The sequence below is a fragment of the Marmota flaviventris genome, chromosome 18, assembly GCF_047511675.1.
Source record: "Marmota flaviventris isolate mMarFla1 chromosome 18, mMarFla1.hap1, whole genome shotgun sequence".
Classification (NCBI taxonomy): domain Eukaryota; kingdom Metazoa; phylum Chordata; class Mammalia; order Rodentia; family Sciuridae; genus Marmota; species Marmota flaviventris.
The window spans coordinates 1,360,397-1,382,942 of NC_092515.1; the positions used below are offsets into that span (position 1 = coordinate 1,360,397).

Here is a 22,546-nt window from a genome sequence, read left to right on the forward strand (position 1 = left end):
GATCATTGAACTGAATTTTGGAAATGATGGGCCTAGGAAGCATAAATAATACACGTGAAATTCTGAGTGCTGGCCATCTGAATGCCATCTCAGGGCCAGGCCCGGTGGTACCCGCCTGTAATTCCAGAGGCTCAGGAGGCCAAGGATACCAGTTCTACGCCAGCCTCAGTAAGTTAGCAAGGCCCCAAGCAGCTCAGTGAGACCTTCAATATGAAAATAGTAATGCTAATAGTAGTAGTAATAGTAGTACCAGCCTGGGGAGGTGGCTTAGTGGTAAAATGCCCCTGGGTTCAATCCTTGCTACCAAAAAAGAAAGAAAGAAACTCAGCCGCAGGCACTTCCCCCTTCTGTCTCCGCAGCTGGCTGGGCTGAGGCGAGCCCCTCCCCCACTCCTCTCCTCACTCTCTTTCCTGGTGACTCATCTCCAGGGACTCTGAGCGTTGCCTGGCAACCAGACCAGCTCCTGCATCCCCCCTCCAGTGAGGACCTGCTGCACCCACTGTTCACCCCACAGCTGCAGCTGCCTGCAAGGTACCTGCACACCAAGAGTGGGAGCCCAGCCACGCTCCACGGCTGGCACAGGGACCACCAGCTCCTGTGGTTCCAGTTCCACTTCAGATCTCTCCACATGCACTTTGCCTGTCTTTGTGAAGCGGGTTGTCAGTGGCTGCTGTGAAGAAAAGCCAGCAGGCATGAAGGTGAACATGGGAGACCAAAGAGGGGTGGCCTGTCCCTCCTGAGGCCAAGGTTTGAGAAGGGCAGTAGCACCTGTGTGCACACAAAGCTGTTGTTCAGTCACCATCAGCACTGAACAATGAAATGTTTTCCTTTTAAAAAGAAACAGAAGTCACCAATGCACATTAGCATGGTCTCTGTCCATGGGAAAGGCAAGGTCTGGTATGAGGGAGGAGGACCAGCAGCACTTGTGCAGGGTGAAATGGGGAGGCAATTTGATGCAGCCAGTTGGGGCCGTGCCTGGCAGCACCCCCACGAGGCTGAGAGAGTGGAACACGTGACCCAGCAGCTCCATGCACACCCCAAGAACTAGAAACACACAGCAAAGACATGTGTGGACTCTCCTGTTCCCAGCAGGCAAAGGGGGGGGGGACATTGCAGTGTCCATCAAGAACAACCAAAATGTGGCATTGACCCACGGTGGAAAGGACTCCCCGGTGGGGAAGCAGGTCTGCCACCTCCCACGACCTGGACACCCCTGAGCAGGTGAAATCAAGCACTCGCAGAGGCCGTGTAGTTTTACTGGCCCAAGGCACAGACCCACACACCTGGGGTGGTGGTTTCCCGGGGCCAGGAAGGGGAAATGGGGTGCTGAGGCTGGTGGGTCCAGACTGTGGGCTCTCTCGTGTGAAACGGTTCTGAGGATGGAAGGCGATGGTGATCTCAAATCCACGTGAAAGCAGTTAATGCCAACGAACAGTGCACTTACAATGGATAAAACATAAAATGCTGTCTAACACGCCCTGACTTAACTATTAAAATGCAGAATTTGCAAGAGTCTGTATAACAATTAATACCAGTAAACATTCCTTAACATGGTAAATGTATGTTGTGTGTATTTCATCGCAATTAAAACGGAGAGCTGGAGGTGCGCGCCGCAGCGCGCGCGCGTAAGAGAGGGGCCGGTGGAGCGCGCAGCGCTCAGGCCCCCGCGCCCTCCCGACCCGGCTCCGCGCCCCCGCGCCGCCTCTGCTCAGACGCACGCGGGGCCGCGCGACTTGGCGATCTGGCTTTAAATTCTCTGTGAGGCCGTTTCTTTTCTCATTGGCTAATCTGACAGGAAAAGGGATTCGCCGTTGGCGCTTCGGCCTCTTGTTCATTGAGAAAAAGAGGAAATACTCCGCGTGCGCTTCTGGAAAGGGCAGCCCCGAACCCCGGGGTGTTCATCGGCGGGGGACTTGGCTCCGAATTTGTCTCTCGATTTTTCTCCGCGATTGCTGGGAAGTTGGACTGAGGCAGAGTTTGGAAAGAAGGGAAAAAGTTTGCGTCGGGACTGGATTTATTTGCACATCGCTGAAAGAAACACCGGGGGAGAGGGGTTGGTGCGAAGCCGTGATCACCGAGTTCAGATGCGCTCTAAGCCTGCGGGAGTGACCACACTTCCCAGACACCATGGAGGCCAGAGCACAGAGTGGCCGCGGGTCTCAGCCTTTGCTGCCGGCGCACTGTGACAGTGGCAGGCAGCGTGGGGAGCCCGGCCCTGGAGAAGCCCTGTCCCAGCAGGTACAGGTTTTGTCTCTGGATCAAATCAGAACCATCGGAAACACCAATGAGTACACCGAGGCACCGACTGCGGGCCCCAGACCCGGACTGCAGCCCGCTCCTCGCCCCTCCACTCAGCACCAGCCGGAGAGACTCCGCGGTCTGCCGGAGCACCGCCCGCCTCCCAGGCTCCAGCTCTCGCAGGTTCGTGTGTCTACTCGAGCCCCTCTGCCCAGGTCCATCAGCACCGTCAGCTCAGGGTCTCAGAGCATCCTCAGGACAAGTACCAGCAGCTCCTCGGAACGGAGGCGGTTAGGACCGTCCTTCTCCTCTGGTCCACTTGCTGATGGGATCGTCCTGGTGCAGCCCAAATCTGAGCTCAAGCCAGGCGATCGCAAGCCACTGAGCGTGGAAGATTTGGGCCTGCACGCCTACAGGTGTGAGGACTGCGGCCAGTGCAAGTGTAAGGAGTGCACCCGTCCCAGGCCCCTGCCATCCAACTGGATCTGCAACAAGCGGTGCCTTTGCTCGGCCCAGAACGTGATTGACTATGGGACCTGCGTGTGCTGTGTGCAAGCTGTCTTCTACCACTGTTCTGACGATGAGGAGGACGACTGCTCTGACAACCCGTGCTCCTGCAGCCCCTCTCACTACTGTGCGCGTTGGTCGGCCATGGGTCTCATGTCCGTCTTTTTGCCTTGCTTATGGTGTTACCCTCCAGCCATGGGTTGCCTTAAATTGTGCCAGGGGTGTTATGATTGGGTTACCAGGCCTGGGTGCCGGTGTGAAAACTCAAACACAGTCTGCTACAAAGTTCCCACTGTTGCCCCTGAGGCACTCTGAAACACCAACATAGCATTGTTAATCAGGAATATCAGTATTAAGGGTTGTTCTCTTTTTTTTCTTAAACACATATGCAACCAACTAGACAGTTGTGATCTTGACACTGTTCGTAGAGGGTTGGGATAGTCTTTGCTGCTTACAGTGAGATGCTTTTTGTCTGTGTGCTATTTTAACTGATATGCTTGTTAGAACTCAGCTAATGGAGCTCAAAGTTAAGGGATACGGAACTTGGTGTCCCACATATTGCATAAGCTTAAGCAACAGACACTCCTAGGCAGTTCTTGTTTGTGAATAGTCCTTGCAAAATTTGTAAATTAGCCAATGATCTTCTTGCCATTGTGTTCCCCAGAGATAATGTGCTATATTTTTGAATATACAATGATATTCGCAACTGTGAAAAACAAGTTGTGCCATACTCCATGGTAATCACAAAATATTATACTAATATGTTGTACATTCGGAAGAATGTGAATCAATCAGTATGTCTTTAGATTGTATTTTGCCTTACAGGAAGCCTTTATTGGAAAACTCTGATTTCCCCCTTCGACTTCATGTATATCGTAGTTGTAGTAAAATTAAACATTTATTTTCTAATTTTTCAACATGCTGTTTGGTGTGAAGACTATTTATTTGAAGTTTTATTATTTTATAACAAAGAATATTTCAAGCGACATCTTACAGATTTTGCCCCTGGGTGTTATCGTTTCTGCAAAAGAGGGGCTTGCTGAGGCATATGTTCAATATAAAATAGAAAATATATTAACGTTTGAAATTAAAAAGAAAACGGAAAGCTGAGGAATGTCAGCGGGGCCTGGTTCCTCTCCCGCTAGGCAACAGCGCCATCTCGCGCCGCGCACTAGGAACGAGACCGGGTCGCCGCAGCCGCACTGCGGCGACGGACACTTGTTCGCGGGCCCGGGTTTAAAACCAAGTGTTTTGCCGAGCACCGCGTGGCCGTCGTGGGCCGCAGGGATTGGGGGAGTTCCTCAGCCCCGGCGTGGACAGAGCTTGCCAGGGAGTCCGGGCTGGGTTTCCCCGGCAGCCGAGCGGGGTCCTAGGTGACTGTGGTTTACGAGGGGAGCGCTGGGCTCCGGCGGGTCCCCAGGCCGCCGGCCCTGAGCCCACCGCGGCATCACCAGCCCCCTCCTGACTCCGAACCCCCCGGGAGCTGTCCTGGGCTTGTCTGGAGAAGGGACTGCAGGAAGGCTGTCCTTCTGCCTTGGGTTGGGGCACAGTCCTACAAGGCTGATGGGGACAGGGGAGGTGACCTGGTCCTCTCCCCAGTTCCACACCACGCGCCGGATGCAGAGATGTGTCTGGTGTCTCTGGGCCCTCACCAAATGGATTCATAATCCTAAGAACCACTTCCAGGAATCGCAGGAGACACACGTCGGGGAAAAGTGTGCCTCGGACACAATGTGGTGCAGGAGCCTGCCTTGGGAGAGGGGTTCCACTAGGGGCCCCCGGTCATTGGCGAGCAGTTGGCAGGAGCAGGAGCAGCCGGTGTGAAGTGTTTCATGGGTCCTGGGCACAGTGGTCTCTCAGGGTGTCTGGCCCCCACCCAGGACGGGAGGCAGGTGCGTGAGGGTCCAGAGTGTGGGAGTCCAGCGGAGGCCGCGTGTGGGTGATCTCTGACCTACTGGTCTGCACACAGAGGGCACACTCAGAGGACTGGAGTCCCTGGTCAGACGTCCTGTGGGTCAGCAGAATCCCAAGCATCAGAGCTGCGGAAGGCAAGGGGGTCTCCTGGCTTCCTGAGCCCACGGACTCCCTGCTTCTTGACCGTGCCCACCAAAACCAGCTGACACCCCAGGTGGACATTCCAGCAGGGACAGTGTTGGCCCAGAGGGTGTCTGGCAATATCTGGGGACTTTTTTGGTTGTCACAGCTGGTGGGAGGGGAGGAGATGGGAAATTCAAGGATGCTGCTCAGCCTCCTATGCTCAGCGGAGGACAGCCTCCTTTACCCTAGGGCGCAGGAACAGCCTCCTCCCTCCTCCACGGCAAAGGCCCAGGAGTTCCACGGGACCAGGAGGAGAAGCCCTGGTTGGGGACCGACACCTGTGGTCTAGCACTCCCTCCAAAGCTGCCTGCAGCAGACACTTCCCTCCACTCCCGTCAGCCTCCTCCTCAGATGGAGCGGCTGGCCTCCACCATTACCTCCTGCTCCCAGGGTCTCCTCCTGGGTCCTCCCTGGGGACCACCCTCCCATCACGTCCTTGATGAGTGTGGCTCCTGGGCCACACTTGAAGTCCCTTCCAGAGTCTGCTTCCAGGACTCTGCCGCCTGTCTGCCCCACTCAAGCCACCCCCCACAGCCGCCCCCACGCTGTTACTTCCCGGATTCCACGGGTGCTGCCCACAGGCCGGCTCCACACTCCCGCTGTCCACCCCACAGCGCCAGCTCTCCTCCCCAGTGTCCCTTGATTGCTGTTTCAGTGACAAAAGCAGCAGCAGGAGGAGGCTGGCTCTGCGGTGTCCTCGGGGAGAGGCCCGCGCTGTTCCTCGGACAGGCCGACCTCAGGGAACCCAGCCCTGTGGCCAGGCTTGTCCCGCTGCCCAAGGACTTTAATCTAATGGAGAGACGGCTCCTCCAGGCCGCGGGGAGGCCACCAGGGAGGACTCCCACGAGGGACCGCTGAGCAGAGCCCTGGAGACAGGAAGCGGACAGCGAAGAAGATGGGGGGGCGCTGGACCAGCCGCACAGGGAGGTCCCCAGGGGGGCTCCTGCAGGGAGCAGCCCAGGGCTGCCCCCCAGACGCCCAGAGTCTCTGCTGGAGGGACGCCCGCTCTCAGGCTGTCTGTCTGTCCTCCCCGCCGTCACCCTCCTCTCCCTGTGTCACTCTTCTTCTCCTCCTGTCCCTCCTTCACCGGAGCCGGCTTTCCAGGGGCTCCAGGAGACCCGGTTGTTCCATACCCACACGCTTCAGGGTGGCCCCGCTCGGCGCTGTTGGGGACATAGGAATGTGGACGTGAAGGTGCTCCGTGCCTTCAGAAGCCGGGGGCTGCAGGGACCACGCCTGCATCGCGCCTGCCGGTCCCTGTCCGCACTGCGGGAGTGGACGGCCCTGCTCCCGGCTGCTGGGGCGCCACGGCGTCCTCCTGGATGGCGTGCCTCTCGCCCCTCACGCCCTTCCCTCCCTCAATAGGCCGCGAGGTCGCCTCAGCCGCTTCCTCACCTTGTCGCTGAAAGCTGGGTCCTTGTTCCCGAGGGGAATTCAGTAGGAACACAGGGTTTTGAGGAAAAGGAAAGAGGTTTATTGTTTACTAGAAAAAGGAGAACACAGGGAGGACCTGTCCCAGAGACTGTGACTCTGCCCCTCAGGGGACAGGGGGCTTCTAAAGAAGCTGTGGAAAGGCTGCACTGCAGGTGTGCCGCGCGGGGTCCCAGGTGCACCCGCCTGAAGGTACGTTGAAATTCACTTGTTATTTTGGGAGACAGTCGCTTCCTACGCTCCCAGGGACATCTCCTTCCTGTGGGGATCAGATAGGTCACCCAAGGTGCTCTTGTTCTTGACCCTGGGCTAGGGAGGGAGAGGGAGAGAGAAGAAGAAAAACATGTCCGTTTTAAAATAAGCAGCAAGGGCTACGTTCAGAGGTGCCCTGGACACTGTTAAAACCCGTGGCCGGGACGTGTGTGCTCCTGCACCCGGGCCTTCGCCCTGGCGGGGCTGGGCAGACCTTGGATCCGGGCTCCCCAGGGCTCTGGTGATGCAGGATTGGGAGAGGCTGCACGCTCTGCTCTCCGGAGCCCCCCCCGGCACAAGGAAAGAAGCAACAGTTACCCTCCAGGGGGACAAGAGAACTGTCACCTACTCTGACACGTAAAGGGGCTTGTTCAACAATCAGGCACGTACTGAGTGAAGAAAATTTCACCCCCCAAAACATGGCTTTCTGTTCTTACTGATCTTTCTTGTATCCATAAATTATATTTATTATAGAAATGCAAAACTGTATAGCCGCTGCGCACCGGATTGCTCCCGTGTGTTCTTACTGCCTCAGTCCCCATCTACAGGTGAGGAGATGAGGCTCCCAGGGGCCACGTTGAGCCCGTGGTCCTCCACACGCCGAGCGGGAGCGCGGGAGCCAGCCTTGGTAAACAGCAGCCTCTCCGCTGAGAACCGACACTCACCCTGTGCTAGGGGAGACCCAGGGTTCTGAGACGGGAGCCCACGCTCCCGTCCCACAGAAGTCCCTTCCCTGGCCTCACCCTGGAGGCAGGCTGCCAGTGGACAGGAGTGAGACATTCACTGGCACTTCCCAGGGGACAGAGGGGCAGTGAGACAGCTGTGGACCAGCGCAGCGACCTGGTACCGCGTGGGGAGACACCTTGAACGTCTGTGTCCTGCAACCCAGAGAAACACGGTCACGAACAGCCCCAGGTAGTTGTCACCGCAGGGCTTCGCCTCAGGACTCCCCTGGAAACCCTCAGCACCCCTGGAGGACGTCTCCCACACGGCTGGCATCCAGGAACCCAGAGCACCAGCTAAGCTGAACGCTGACCTAGGAGACAACACCGTGTGACATGGTTGTATTTCTACACAAAGATCAGTGGGGGAGGCGGCACGTGGGACATTTTTCCGACTCTCTTGATGTCCTCCGTCACAGGGGACGGCTGGATTCTCATCTGGGCTCCTAATTCAAGCACGTGCAATACGTCATTCTGCAAAAAGCTGGGAAGGAAAGGGCAAATGACACCTTTGTGCTCTTAGCAAAATAGTTGGGAGGCGTGTGGACCCTCCAGAGGGTCTTGGCTCCCTCCAGGGACGCTTGGATCGCATTTTGGGAGCAAATGGCCTAATAGACACACGAGTAATAACAATGATAACGAGACTCTGGGTGGGGGCCATCTGAACGCCGGGGAGCAGGGCTGGTTAGAGACCCTCGGCCGCGGGCCCCTCCCCCTCGGTCTCCGCAGCTGGCTGCGCCGAGGCGGGCCCCTCCCCCTCCTCTCCTCACTCTCTTTCCTGGTGACTCATCTCCAGGGACTCTGAGCGTTGCCTGGCAACCAGACCAGCTCCTGCATCCCCCCCTCCAGTGAGGACCTGCTGCACCCTCCGTTCCACCCCCAAGCTGCGGCTGCCTGCAAGGTGCCTGCACACCAGAGTGGGAGCCCAGCCACGCTCCACGCTGGCACGGGGACCGCCGGCTCCTGTGGTTCCGGTTCCACTTCAGCTCTCTCCACATGTCTTGTTTTCTTCTCCATCTTTCAGTGAAGTCTGGTATCTTGAGGAAGCCTGTTTATTAAGCAGCCAGCGTACATAGGGGCACCACTCTATTCCCCAGGGAAAGGAGGACGTGCGCTGTACAAGGGTCGGCTCAGGACATGCACGGGGCTCGCCGACTCCCCAGACCCACAGGAGAGTCCTTTAAGAACACAGGGGTCTGCTCCTGTTTCGTGTCCCGCACTGTCCCCGTCACATGCTAAGTGGCTGTTGAGTGACAGGATAAGCACACAGCCAGGCTGCACGCGGTAGCAGGGCTGTCCCACAGTTGAAGGCTTCTTCTCCTCTGTTTATGGAACCGTGTCGCTTGGTCTCACTTTGCCCTGTAAGTGGACTGCGTGGGAACCAGCACCTCCCGCTCCCAGGGAGGCCACGGTCTCCTCCGAAACCTTCAGGTCCCCCCGCCTTTCCGTGGACAGTCCTAGTCAGCGCTGAGGCCGTCCTGACCAAAGTCAAGGGCTCCCTCGGAAAGCATCGCCCGCCCAGCCGCCCAGCGCTGTCGGGACAGGTTTTAGTGACGCAGCCCAAACTCCCCAGAGGGCACGGACGAGAGGGGGACAGGCAGTTATGTCACCAGCACCGGTGGGGACGGAGGACTAGAACAGTTAGTGTGGCGGCATTGAGGGAACTGCTTCAGCAACTGTGGATACGGAGGCGGGCGAAATGCCACGGGAAAGTGAAGCTTCATTCTTTCTAGTGCTCCTTTACCCAAATTACTAAAGTTTTTTCATGTTTAATTATTGTAGAAATGGTTAAAAACAAAAGCATGTCAGCTGGGCCGGGGCTCAGTGGTGCAGCGCTCGCCTGGCACAAGCCAGGCACCGGGTTTGATCCTCGGCACCACATAAAAATGAATGAATAAAATAAAGGTATCAAAAATGTTGTATGTTTAAAAAACAAAAGCATGCCACGATTTACTGTATCAAGCTCTCTTCCAGCTAAAGCCCCACCTTGCAGGTGCAGAAAGTGGGGTTCAGAGGGGCCCACGTCTCGTCCAGGGTCGGGGGTCGACAGTGTCGGGTCTGTAGCTCGGCTTCTGCCTCCCACCTCCTCCCGGGAGCTCTCAGCTCACCCCTAGCGAGGGACTCGGTGTCCAGCCGCGGGGCTCCAGCACTGGGCCACCAACCTCCCCTCCTGATCACAGGAGGCAGACAGACGTAGACCCTCTATTTCTGTTTCTTTCTCTTTTGGGGGGACGGGGGGAACAGAGATTGAAGCCGAGAACACTTAACCACTGAGCCACTGGTGAGACTTACCCACCAGCCCTTTTCTTTCTTTGAGATGGGGTCTCACTAAATTGCTCAGGGTGAAGGCTGGCCTTGAACTTGTGATCCCCCTGCCTCAGTGGCTGGGATAATTGGTGGGATCCACTGCTCTGGGCTGTGGACTCTTTCTCGTGAGGATTTAGAGATGGGAAGAGAGAGTCACATCAGGACACGGGGGCATCAGACACCTTAAACATGCACCTCTTCAGCCAGCAAAGCTGCATCTTGGAAAGTCACCCAGGAGGGCGGGGGACACACCTCAGCTGGTAGAGTGCCTGCCCTCAGGCACAAAGCCCTGGGTTCAATCCCCAGCACCACACCGGGGGAAAAAATAAAGAAAGAAAGAAGGAAATTCTCCTAGGAGAGTCATTCTGAAACTTCATCCTGTCGGAACGTTGTGCTTTCCAGGATTATTGAGAACCCAAAATAATTTCTCTTTGTTTGATTTACGATCACGTATATTTACCATACTATAAATGGAAACTGGATATTTTTAATTTTAAAAACTTTGAAAGGTAAGGAATCTCTTATATATCAGCATCATATACACTGAATGAAAAACAATTGCTCTTTCCAGATAATGATCATGAATAAAGGTGTCTCCGACATGTTTGCAGATCCCTGCAATGTCCTCCCAGGTAGAGGACAGCTGAATTCTCATACCTGCCTCTTAAATCCAGCCCTGGCAACTTGACAACATGCAGAAACAATAGAAGGACTCGGCCAGTAAAATCTAAATATTCTCAGAAGATGGTTTGGAACTTGTAGGCCTCCTGAAAGGGCCTTGATCCCCTCCAGGGAGCCTGGAACTGCACTTTGGGGACCACTGGCCTAACAGACAGATGAACAACAGAGATGAAATTATAAACAGAGGCCATCTGACGAGGCTGCGGTGGGAACAGGAAGCCAGGGGAATGATCCTCTAAACTGGCCCACTGCGCTGACCCCCACATGCTTTCTCTCACAGCAGCCCTGCCTGGCTCCCGTCAACAGGACAGGTTACATTCCTCAGCAGACTACCTGCAGTCCGCAGGACCAGGGCCCAGCTATCCTGGGAGGGGGGCGGGGGGCCGGGGACAGACCGGTTCCAGAACTCAGGGGCTAAGGAGAGTTGCCGCCACCATAAAATCTGTACGAATGGGTTCTGATCAGAACCGGTCAGCGTGGGTCAAAGTGACCCAGAGTTGCCTGGACCCTTACACGAGCAGTGGAGACTTGAAAGTCTGATATCCTGTGGCTGTCAGTCAACTCAGCCGTGGGCGAGACTCTGCAAACGTCCCTGGACCCCAACACGACTGCAGGGCAGGAGGGGCACTCCCCCTGTCCGAGGCCCGCTCTCTTCCTGGAGAGTGTCCCCTGTCCCCCTCTCCCTAGGCCTCCCACTAAGAGTCCTCTCAAGTGAGAACCCAGAATCCAGTGGGGTCCCCTGCAGTGGCCTTGATCCCATCCCGGCTCTGACAGTACATCTCCTCGGCCACAGATAGACAGATGAGAGGTTGTCAATCAAAGGACCTCAGCCGCAGGCCCTTCCCCCTCCACCCTCTCTGCTGGGCTGAGGCGAGCCCCTCCCCCACTCCTCTCCTCACTCTCTTTCCTGGTGACTCATCTCCAGGGACTCTGAGCGTTGCCTGGCAACCAGACCAGCTCCTGCATCCCCCCTCCAGTGAGGACCTGCCGCACCCACTGTTCACCCCACAGCTGCGGCTGCCTGCAAGGTACCTGCACACCAAGAGTGGGAGCCCAGCCACGCTCCACGGCTGGCACAGGGACCACCAGCTCCTGTGGCTCAGATCCACTTCAGATCTCTCCACGTGCCCTTTGCCTGTCTTTGTGAAGCGGGTTGTCAGTGGCTGCTGTGAAGAGCAGGCCTGGCATGGAGGTCGACATTCAAGAGGAAATGAGATCTGGTTCCAAGGAGTGAGAAGTTGCATGATGCCCAGTGGGTACTGGGTACCCAAGGGGCACTTACCCTCTTCCAAGTAACAGTCGTCATGAAACAATGGAAAAGTCGTATTTTCTCTTTTCAAAAGAAACAAGGAACTGCCACACATCCATGCCCTGTGGTCACTATTCAAATAAATAGAGAAAATAACAATGTAGCAGGAATTCGACAAAGTGTTTGTGGTGGGAGTGTGACGTGATGTCCTGACTGTGGAAGGTCATGTGGATGCCCTTGAAAATGTTAAAATGCAACTATCACACAGTGCAGCGATGCCAAGGGCAGACATTCACCCCAAAGAACGTCACCCGCTGTGTACATCTGTGTTCACAGCAGCAGCCCTCGGGCCCCCAAGAAGTGCAAGCAGCCAAGCCCCTCAAAGGATGAACGTGGTGCTGGGGCTTGCAGAGGAGGGACGTCGACTGACTCTGGCTGTGGTCAGGAGGAGCCTTAGCCAGTCTCAGAGAGCACGGAGCGCTGTCTCTCAGGTAGCGCACCTGGGGGCTCAGACTCAGAAACAGGGGAGAGGTGTCAGGAGCAGGGGCCAGGTGGGGGGCAAGTTCAGCTCCGCAGGACCAGTGAGCACCACAGGGAATGGGGGGACTGCGGCCCCACACTGTGTGCACAATGCCACAAAAGTGCCCCTTACACCTGGTTAAAATGATAAACACCAAGTTATGTATATGTTACCAGTTTTAAAAACAGACAAGGTAAAATATCAAGCCTGTGTTCAAGGGTTAACATGAGCGAAAAGGTCAGTTCTGTGTTATGCGTGTTCTGCCACCTGGATTTCTAAAAAGCAGCTTTTTGAGCCTAGTTGTCATTCCTTATCCAGCAGTGCCACCTAGCAGTGCCCAAGGCCTCACCTCCAAAGAGAAAAAAGAACAAGACGTGTTTCTAATTGCAATGCTTCAAGCTTTTCTTTCTTGTTGAATAAGATTTCCCTTGAGGGACATCGGACACAGACTTGGCCTGGTAGTCCCTGAGCGTGGACACATGCTGGGGTGGGATCCTGCAGCCCTGGTGTGAACAGGCCAGATTCCACAGCCTGCTCATCTCCTTGTGAAGCAGGGTAGAGGACATCAAAGACACAGGAAGGACAAGGAGACAAAACTTAATCCAGAAGTTCCTCATATGCTTCCACGACAGCCACTCCCTAAGCCCAGGCTTGTCACTCTCAAATTTCTGGGAAATTTGTTAATTGTTTTTGTTTTTGTTACCAGGGATTGAATCCAAGGGTTCTTAACTACTGAGCTGGCACCTCAGCCCCCCTCCATTTTTTTTTTTACATTTTATTTAGAGACAGGGTCTCACTGAGTTGCTTAGGGCCTCACTACGTTGCTGAGGCTGGTTTTGAACTCGAGATCCTCCTGCCTCAGCCTCCTGAGCCACTGGCATTACAGACATGTGTTATCATGCCTGGCTGTAAATCTTAGAGTTAACCAAAAATTGGTTCATTTATAAAAATTACCTTGTGCACTGTTAATTATCCATCAATAAACAGATTAAGCAAAGAGAGACCTGATATTTTGAGAAGCTTATATATAATTCAGGGGACTTTGCAATGTTTTTGATCAAACATCCACCAGAGGATCCTGAGATGGCCAGAGTGAAGTCACCCCACACCTCCTCATGCCCCTCGGTTCCTTTAGGAGAAGAGCTGGCCTGTCTGTCTCATGAGATGGTCCACGTTCTCCCTGAATGCCTCTAGGGGCATGTGCTGAAATTCTTTTCTGTCACAGATGTCAAGGACCCAGCGGTCCTGAGCCCACTCCTCCTCTCTCCAGGAACTCCTCAGGACCCTCTTTTGGAGGTATCTCTTCCCCATGATGCTTGGACAGGTGCCCTAGGGAAAGTAAAGTGTATACAGCCGTCCCCAGCAGCCCTGCTGTGAGTGGGGTCCTGGTTTTAGAGGGGACACGGGCTCAGAGGCAGGTCTCCAGGTCATCTGGCCCTGAGCCCAGGCCTGCATCACCAGCCCAGTCCTGACCCTGAGCTCCAGGGGAGGGACTCCAGGGCTGCTGTCCTTCTCCGCCCTGTGGTTGGCCACTGGGGTTTGGACTGACCTAATTAGGTGGGTAGGGGTGAGGAAAGGAGCCTGGGTGTACAATTTGTTAATGGAAGCATCTCTAGAAGTCTCCTTCGGGCCCACTCCCTGCACACACACCTGTGGAGACACACCTGGATGATCAAGGCCTCACAGTGTGCCAGTCAGGACTTCAGGACCACAGCGTCACTGCCATTTAAGCGACAGTTTGCTGGGTGAGCCAGGGGAGGGGCTTGCCACACCCAGGGGACCTCGTGGGGAAGTTCAGCCCAGGGACCTGGCCTGATGGGATGTGGTGAGTCGGGACCTAACTGCTTACCCATTTCCTTAAAATGGCTCTGCTTCCCCCCCAGTAATATCTTAGGTGAATTAAGTACAGGGTGACCCCTTTTATCTGAAAATGCCACTTTCTCTTTTCTGTACTGGGGATCCACCTCCGGGTGCTGCCCCACGGCCACGTCCCCAGTCGCTGGGATCAGGGACGTGCTAGCCCGGCGGAAAGGTCACCAGCTCCGAGTGCTCTTCACGCCCGAGGCCCAGGTGGGGCCAGAGGATCCGCCTAGGGACACTGCCAGTGGCGACTGGGCGCAGCTTTGAACCTGGGACCTGGCCACCAGGTGGCCCGCACTCCTCCCGTCAGCGGGTGGCGACAGGGAGCCGCTGGGAGGGGGCCAGACGCCAGCGAGGACGCGGGAGGGCGCGAGCGCGGTCCCCGGGTCCTGACAAGCCTGCCGCCACCGGGCTCCGCAAACGCACCCAGGACCCGCTCAGTGCTCCCTGGGGCCTCCAGCCGCCCAGCCGCGGGGCACCGCGCCGGGCCTCCACCCGCCCGTTAGGGGAGGGAGCCCGCGCGGCCCGGCCTTCCCGAGAGCATGTCCCCGACCCGCGCAGCCCGCAGGGAGCCCGCTCTGCGACGGACGCCCAGGCGGGCTCAATCAGCCCCATCAGCCACATCAGCCCCATCAGCCCCATCAGCCCCATCAGCCCCATCAGCCCCATCAGCCCCATCAGCCCCATCAGCCACATCAGCCCAATCAGCCACATCAGCCACATCAGCCCCATCAGCCACATCTGCCACATCAGCCCCATCAGCCCCATCAGCCACATCAGCCCCATCAGCCCCATCAGCCACATCAGCCCCATCAGCCCCATCAGCCACATCAGCTCCATCAGCCACATCAGCTCCATCAGCCACATCTGCCACATCAGCCCCATCAGCCCCATCAGCCACATCAGCTCCATCAGCCACATCAGCCACATCAGCCCCATCAGCCCCATCAGCCACATCAGCTCCATCAGCCACATCAGCTCCATCAGCCACATCTGCCACATCAGCCCCATCAGCCCCATCAGCCACATCAGCTCCATCAGCCACATCAGCTCCATCAGCCCCATCAGCCACATCAGCCACATCAGCTCCATCAGCCCAATCAGCCACATCAGCCACATCAGCCACATCAGCCCCATCAGCCACATCAGCCCCATCAGCCACATCAGCCCCATCAGCCACATCAGCCCCATCAGCCCCATCAGCCACATCAGCCCCATCAGCCACATCAGCCCAATCAGCCACATCAGCCCCATCAGCCACATCAGCCCAATCAGCCCCATCAGCCCCATCAGCCCCATCAGCCCCATCAGCCACATCAGCCACATCAGCTCCATCAGCCCAATCAGCCACATCAGCCACATCAGCCACATCAGCCCCATCAGCCACATCAGCCACATCAGCCCCATCAGCCACATCAGCTCCATCAACCACATCAGCCCCATCAGCCACATCAGCCCCATCAGCCCCATCAGCCCCATCAGCCCCATCAGCCACATCAGCCCCATCAGCCCCATCAGCCCAATCAGCCACATCAGCCCCATCAGCCACATCAGCCCCATCAGCCCCATCAGCCCCATCAGCCCCATCAGCCCCATCAGCCACATCAGCTCCATCAGCCACATCAGCCACATCAGCCCCATCAGCCCCATCAGCCCCATCAGCCACATCAGCTCCATCAGCCCCATCAGCCACATCAGCCACATCAGCTCCATCAGCCCAATCAGCCACATCAGCCCCATCAGCCCCATCAGCCCCATCAGCCCCATCAGCCCCATCAGCCACATCAGCCCCATCAGCCACATCAGCTCCATCAACCACATCAGCCCCATCAGCCACATCAGCCCCATCAGCCCCATCAGCCCCATCAGCCCCATCAGCCACATCAGCCCCATCAGCCACATCAGCCCCATCAGCCCCATCAGCCCCATCAGCCACATCAGCCCCATCAGCCCCATCAGCCACATCAGCCACATCAGCCCAATCAGCCACATCAGCTCCATCAGCCACATCAGCCCCATCAGCCACATCAGCCCCATCAGCCCCATCAGCCCAATCAGCCACATCAGCCCAATCAGCCACATCAGCCCCATCAGCCACATCAGCCCCATCAGCCACATCAGCCCAATCAACCACATCAGCCCAATCAGCCCTCGCGTTCCCGCTGGGCCGCTCGCGCCTCCTCCCTTCCTCCTCTTCCTTTCCCCTCCCTTCCTCCCGCCTCCCTTCCTTCCTCCCCTTTTCCTTTCTCCCTCCCTCCCTTCCTCCCTCCTTCCTTCCTTCTCTCTTTCCTTTCTTCCTTTTCCTCCCTCCTCCCTCCCTTCTTCCTTTTTCCTTCCTTCCTCCCCTCCTTCCCTCCCTTCGTTTCCATACTTTTTTTCTTCCCTCCTTCCTCCTTTCCATTCCTTTCCCTCCTTCCCTCCCTCCCTCCTTCCTTTCCCCTTCCCTCCTTTCCTTCCTTCCCTTCCCTCCCTCCTTTCTCCTTCCCTCTTTCCTTTCTTTCTCCCTTCCCTCCCTCCTTCCCTTTCTCTTTCCCTCCTTTCCTTTCCTTCCTTCCCTTCCCTCCCTCCTTTCTCCTTCCCTCTTTCCTTCCTTCCCTCCCTTCCTCCCTCCCTCCTTCCTTCCTTCCTCTCCCTCCTTTCCTCCTTCCCTCTTTCCTTCCTTCCTTTTCCTCCCTCCCTTCCTTCCCTCCTTCCTTTTCCCCCTCCTTCCCTATTTCCTTTCTTCCTTCCTTTCCCTCCTTCCTTTCCTTCCCTCTTTCCTTTCTCTTCCTTCCCTCCCTCCTTTCCCTTCCCCCCTCCCTCTTTCCCTTCCCTCCCTCCCTCCTTTCCCTTCCCCCCTCCCTCCTTTCCCTCCTCCCCTCCCTCCTCCCCTCCCTCCCTCCTTCCTTCCATGGCCTTCTGGGAGTTGTAGTTTCTACGACCCAAGCACACTAGTCAGTGATTGTTGCGCAAGCGCGAGCGCAGGGCTTTCTGGAAGTCGTAGTTCATGGGCAGTGTGCTCGGGCCGCGCCTCTTATGCGCAGGACATACCGGACTCATTTGTTCGTGTCTCTGGCGGCCTAGGTTTTGGCCTCTGTGCAGCTGAAGCAGGCGAGATCCCCGAGGTCTGCGAGGGCAAGAAGGGGAAGTCGATCGGGCTCAGCGGGAGCTGCCAGGAGCCTGTGGCCCCAGCAGTGGGGCGCCGATGGCATGCGCGCATGCGCGAACGCGTGCGTGGCTGCTTGTGCGTTTTCATGAGCTTGTTCCCGTGCCGGTGTGACTGTGTGTATACCTGGTTATGGCAGCGCCTGCCTTCGCAGGTGTGACTGCATGAGAGCTCATCCCCACGTGTCCTTGTTTGCACCTGCTAATTCCAGCGAAGTGTCGTGTCTGCAGGTGAAACTGTGTAACAGCATGTGTGCATGCATTTGGGCATCTCTGCATATCGCGCCACGGCACACATAGTCACACAGGTGTGTGGCTGACTCCCGACACGTATGAAATTTGTCTTCCTGGGTGCGAGGTGAAGGCTCCCCGCGTCTGTGTTCTGGGTATGCAGCAGTGTAGGATAAGTCAGACCTGTGCTTGCTAGCACGAAACTAGGTGGCCCGATGTGCCTGTATCATTCTGTACAAAGAGGGCCCTCCGGTGTCACGGTGTGTTTGTGTTGCTGTGTGTGATCTGCACATGAGGGAGACCGTGCACACGCGGACTTTGCTATGTTGGGGCTCTGCCCACCAGGTATGACTATGCCTATGGCCAGGTGTGCTCCTGTAGGTAGTTTCCCAGCACATGGCCTGCCTGTGCTGGAGAGGGTGACCTATGCACCTTGATCCCTGAGTGTCCCTGTTCACTTGGGGACAGTACACATGGGATAGCTACCTGTAGCTACCTGTGCCTAAAGTCCCATAAGCAGGCATGAGTGCTGCAGGTGCACAGCTTCCCGCTGCCTCCTTGCCTGTGGGGAAGCATGTGTTCCTGCATGTCTGTTATGATGACCTGGGTTATGATGACATGTGACTGTGTATGTTGGACTCTGACATAATGTATGTGCTTATCTGTGATGTGAAGTAAAAAAAAAAAGTATATGTCTATTTGGTCATTGTCTCCATTTCCTGGCATAGAGCTAAAACTGGATTTCCTTAGTGATGGGGTAAGAACTGCATCTTCCATTATTCACAATGCTGGAACTCCTTTCAATCAGCCTTGTGTTTATGCTAGTGAGGGGACTTCTGGTGGGTGGGCCTCTGGGTGGCCTCAGGAGGGAGCCTGTTGCCACGGGAACCCACTCTGATTGAAGTGTTCCAACCTTCAGCTCCAGCACCACCACCCCCCACCCCTGCACACACAGGGGCTGGAGGTTGAGGTCATCACCAATGGTCAAGGTGGAATCAGTCACCTCTACATAATGAAATCTTCATAGAACCCCTAAAGGTCCGGGTTTGGAAAGCTGCAGGTGGGTGGACCCAGGGTGGCACACCAGCGGAAACATGGGCGCTCGCGCTGCTCCCAGTGGACTTTGCCCTGCACATCTTCCACTAGGCTGCTCCTGAGCCAGATCCTTTACAGTCAACGGTGACGCCAGGCGGAGGGCTTCCCTGAGTCCATCAGGCAAGCCGTCCCTCCCAGGCAGGGGTTGTGGGAAGCCTCCCCACCTTGTGACTTGAGGGGTGGGGGCCTGCCAGCCAGAGGGGCCTGAACGCTGAGTGCTGGTGTGGGAAAACTCCTGTCTTGAGTGTTGGCAGTAGAGAGGTCCCTTTACCACCCCAGGCCTGTCTGTGTCCCCATCCTGGGCTCCCTACCACCCAGTATCCCATGTCCCCCCTCATCACCTGTGTCTGTCCCAGCCTCTACCGTCATGGTCCCCGTTTCTTTCTCCTGCAGATGTCAACTAACCCACTGAGGCCCAGCAACCCCAGGAAGGGCCACACCTGCCGTGACAGGACCTGATGCTCCCGGGACGATGAGGTGGGTACCACTGCCCGTGCCTGGGGGCAGCCTGTGGAATTGGCATGGGCACTGGGACCAGCCCGGCCCCCTCCACAGCGCCTTGCTGCTGTGCACACGCTGACCCTCTCCCCTGTCACACTGTCTCCTGTTCCATGCTGGGGTCGCTCTGCTCCAGCACGGCCCCCCACCCACCCGTGGTGGACCTGAGACAGGCCCTCTGCACTTGAGGCCCTCTCGGCCCATCACTCCGTCACCCCGGGCCCCAGAGTCTCCAGTCCAGAGTCTGTGCTCAGTGTGGCTCAAGCTGGGGAAGACATTCCCGGCACAGCAGACGGCCCTTGCAAAGGCCTTGACTTCTGTTAAGGGCTGGGTGGCTCTGGAACATGTGCCCCGAGGTCCTGAGGCCAGGAGCAGGCCATGCAGCCCCAGGGTTCTGGGGCAGGAGCCTGAGGTCAGATGCATGGGAAGGGCACCTCCTCACTGTGTCCTCCTCTAGCAGAGAGGGCAGCTCTGCTCTCTTCCTCTTCTTATAAGGACACAAACCCAGCTCAGCCCTCCCCTCATGGCCTCGTCTGCCCAACTCTCCAAGGCCTCACCTCCAAAAACCATCACTTTGAGGGCAAGGGCTTCAACATAGTCCTTTGGGGACCTGGTCTAGTCTGCAGCACCAGGTTACAGCCCATATTTAAGATTGACAGGTTCTTTTATTGATTTTGTGATTTTTTTGAGTGGGCCAGGGATCTTTTTTGAACTTGTTTCAGATGCCCAAGCCAGTAAGTCCCAACCAGGGATGACTTCATCCCAGGAACACTTGGCAATGTCTGGAGACATTTTGATTGTCACTACTGCAGAACACCACTGGCCTCCAGCGTGGGGAGACTGGGAATGCCACTCAGCCTCCCTCAGCACACGGGTGAACGCCCAGGGCAAAGAATTATTGACTCAAGATGCCAGGGTAGGCAGGTCCAGGGAGCGGCACCAAGACCTTCCTAGGCCAGCTCCTACACTCCCCAGCCCAGGGCAAAGGATAACGCTGATGATTTATTTTTCTTTCAGATCCAGAGAGGAGCTGGAAGATCAACGCAGCACCCGGGGAGCAGGATGGAGGGGCTCTTGAGCACCACCCTCCAGGGCTCTGAGCTGGGAGGTCCCTGGAAAGAGGAAGGCCAGTTTGAGGACCCACGGGAAAACCCGGAGAGCTGCATGGAGCCAGTGGCCGGCAGGGGGAGAGGCTGCAGGAGAGGCCGTCCAGGAACATGGTCGGTGGGCTGCGCACGAGAACATCAAGCTCTGCTGTGACCCAACTGGGCGCGCCCAGCAAAACCAGGCTGCGGAGAGACCGCGCCAAGGAAGAGCCTGGAGCAGAACACTGGCACCAGCCAAGGGGAGAAGGGTGGAGGCCCTAAGAAGCCTGGAGGAGCGAGGACTGTGGGAAGGCCTTCAGGTACTGTTCAGCCTCCATCCTGCACCGAAGAATCCACACTGGGGAGAAGCCGTTCGCCTGCCCCCGAGTGCGGCAAGGCCTTCAGTCAGAGCGTGCACCTGACCCCGCACCAGCGCACGCCCCCGGGGGAGAAGCCTTACGGCTGCCACGAGTGCGGCAAGGCCTTCAGCCGGGCTCCTGCCTGGTGGCACACTGGCGCACACACCCGAGAAGTCTTATGGCTGCGGGAACTGCACCAAGGCCTTCAGGCGCTTCACACACCTGACACAGCACCGGCGCGTGCCCACGGGCGAGCAGCCCTGTGCCTGCGTGCAGTGCGCCCAGGCCTTCCGCAACCGCTTGTCCCTGATGGAGCACCAGCGCATCCACACGGGCGAGAAGCCCTTTGAGGGCGCGCAGTGCGCCCAGGCCTTCCGCTTCTCCTCCGGCTGGTCCGCCACCAGAGACCCACACCGAGGAGAAGCCGTACTGCTGCAGCCAGTGCGCCGAGGCCTTCCGGCAGATCGCGCACCCGGCACAGCAGCGGCGCACGCGCACGCACACGCACACGGGGGAGCAGCCCTACGTGTGCCGGAGCGCCTCGCTGGCAGAGCACCAGCGCATCCACACGGGCGAGAAGCCGGCGGCCAGTGCACCAAGGCCTTCAGGCAGGTGTGGCATCTGACGCAGCACCAGCGCACGCACACAGTGAGCGGCCCTACAAGGGCCAGGACTGTGGCAAGCGCTTCAGCAACCGCTTGCACTTCCTCCAGCGCCGCGTGGTGCACACCGGGAGTGACCTACAGGTGCCTGCGGGGCAGCGCCGCCTTCGGCCACGTGTCCTCCCTCCTGGAGCACCAGAAGATCCCCCCAGGCCTGCCATGAGCGTGGCAAGGCCTTCCTGGGCGCCTATCTGATCCAGCACCACCTGGTGCACACCCACACCGGGGAGCGGGCCAACAAGTGCCGCTGCGACAAGGCCTTCCGCTTCTCCTACACGGACAAGAGGCCCTACCTGTTCGTCCTGTGCGGGTCAGCTTTTCCCTGCGGCCACACCTAACTCAGGGGCGGGGGTGGGGTGGGGGGAGAGGCCTGCTCTCGGCGGTGACCCCAGCAGACCCTGTGTGGACATGCAGAAGAGTAACCTCATTTACAGCCTGAGCACTGTGGGGCAGAGGCTGTCCTGGGAAGCCAAGGCTCAGAGAAGCTCCCTTACTTACCAGAGGTCACACAGCAAGGAACACACAGGGGGCCGGGGCTGAACCCTACGACCTCCAGAGCAGTCTCAGCACCTCCACGTGGGGACTTGGAAACGCACACAGGCAGGTGGACCCACAGAAATGCCTAGAGTCTCTGGCTGGCCTTTTAGTTGTTCACTTTATGATCTACTAGGCATAAATATTACTAAATATTTAATAAATATTAATAAATACACATTTAATAAATGACAGTGAGAGGTTCTACTCCTTGGGTGATGCTGCATATTTACTAAAGGAGCCGTCTGAAAAAGCAATCTGGATCTAAGACAGAACTTGTGCTCAGAGAGAAGGAGCAGGAGGAATGCAGAGCAGGGAGGGTCCCTCCAGAAGGGGTGGTTCTGCACACACCTGCCAAGGGTGCCTGTTCCACAGTGGACCCCACCTTTTATTCCGTGTGAGGAAGCCCCCCAAGACCTTACTTTTATGTTTTTATCAGCTCTCATTGCACAGCCAATCATCAGTTGTCCCTTACGATTTCTTTTGCATCAGCTGGTCAGCCGGTGGTTCTGCTGCTCTGAGCCAGGCCTGATGGGTCTTGGCTCTCGTAGGCATCTGTGGTCAACTGTGGATCATGTGAGGGCTCCAGGCAGGAGGGTGCAGCTAGCCGCACTCCACTGTCCTCCTTGTGACCGGCGGCTAACTGGGCTGTTCCCCTGGCCTGGCAGGGGGAGAGCGTGACCACAGCAGGGCAGTTCCAGACCTCCCAGAGCAGTTTCCCAGCTGCACCCAGAAGTGTCGGGAGGAGCCTATCCGGAGGACAGCTCAAGGGAAGAGTGGAACGTGGGAATCATCAGCGCCACCCACCTGCCACAGATGAAATCACAGTGACAGTCACATCACTTTACAAGACTAAAAAGTCCTAACAAGATCTCCTCGCAATAAATATGTTCCATGTGGTTTACCATTTATTGAAAAAAAAAAAAGAATAAAAGAAAATCTTATGGCCATGTCCCCCAGCTAACAAGTCACCTCCACTAGAAGAAATGTTTGAAAATGATATGATTTTTCAAAAAAAAAAAAAAAAAAAAGTTCAGGCTTGAAAATAGCCGAGATACACTGGTCTTTAACACA

At 56.8% G+C, this 22,546-nt stretch overlaps 1 pseudogene; it reads left to right on the forward strand.

The window, feature by feature from the left end:
• The first annotated feature begins 2,127 nt into the window (after positions 1–2,127).
• LOC114079764 (protein sprouty homolog 2-like) lies at positions 2,128–3,186 on the forward strand (annotated as a pseudogene).
• Positions 3,187–22,546: the final 19,360 nt, after the last annotated feature.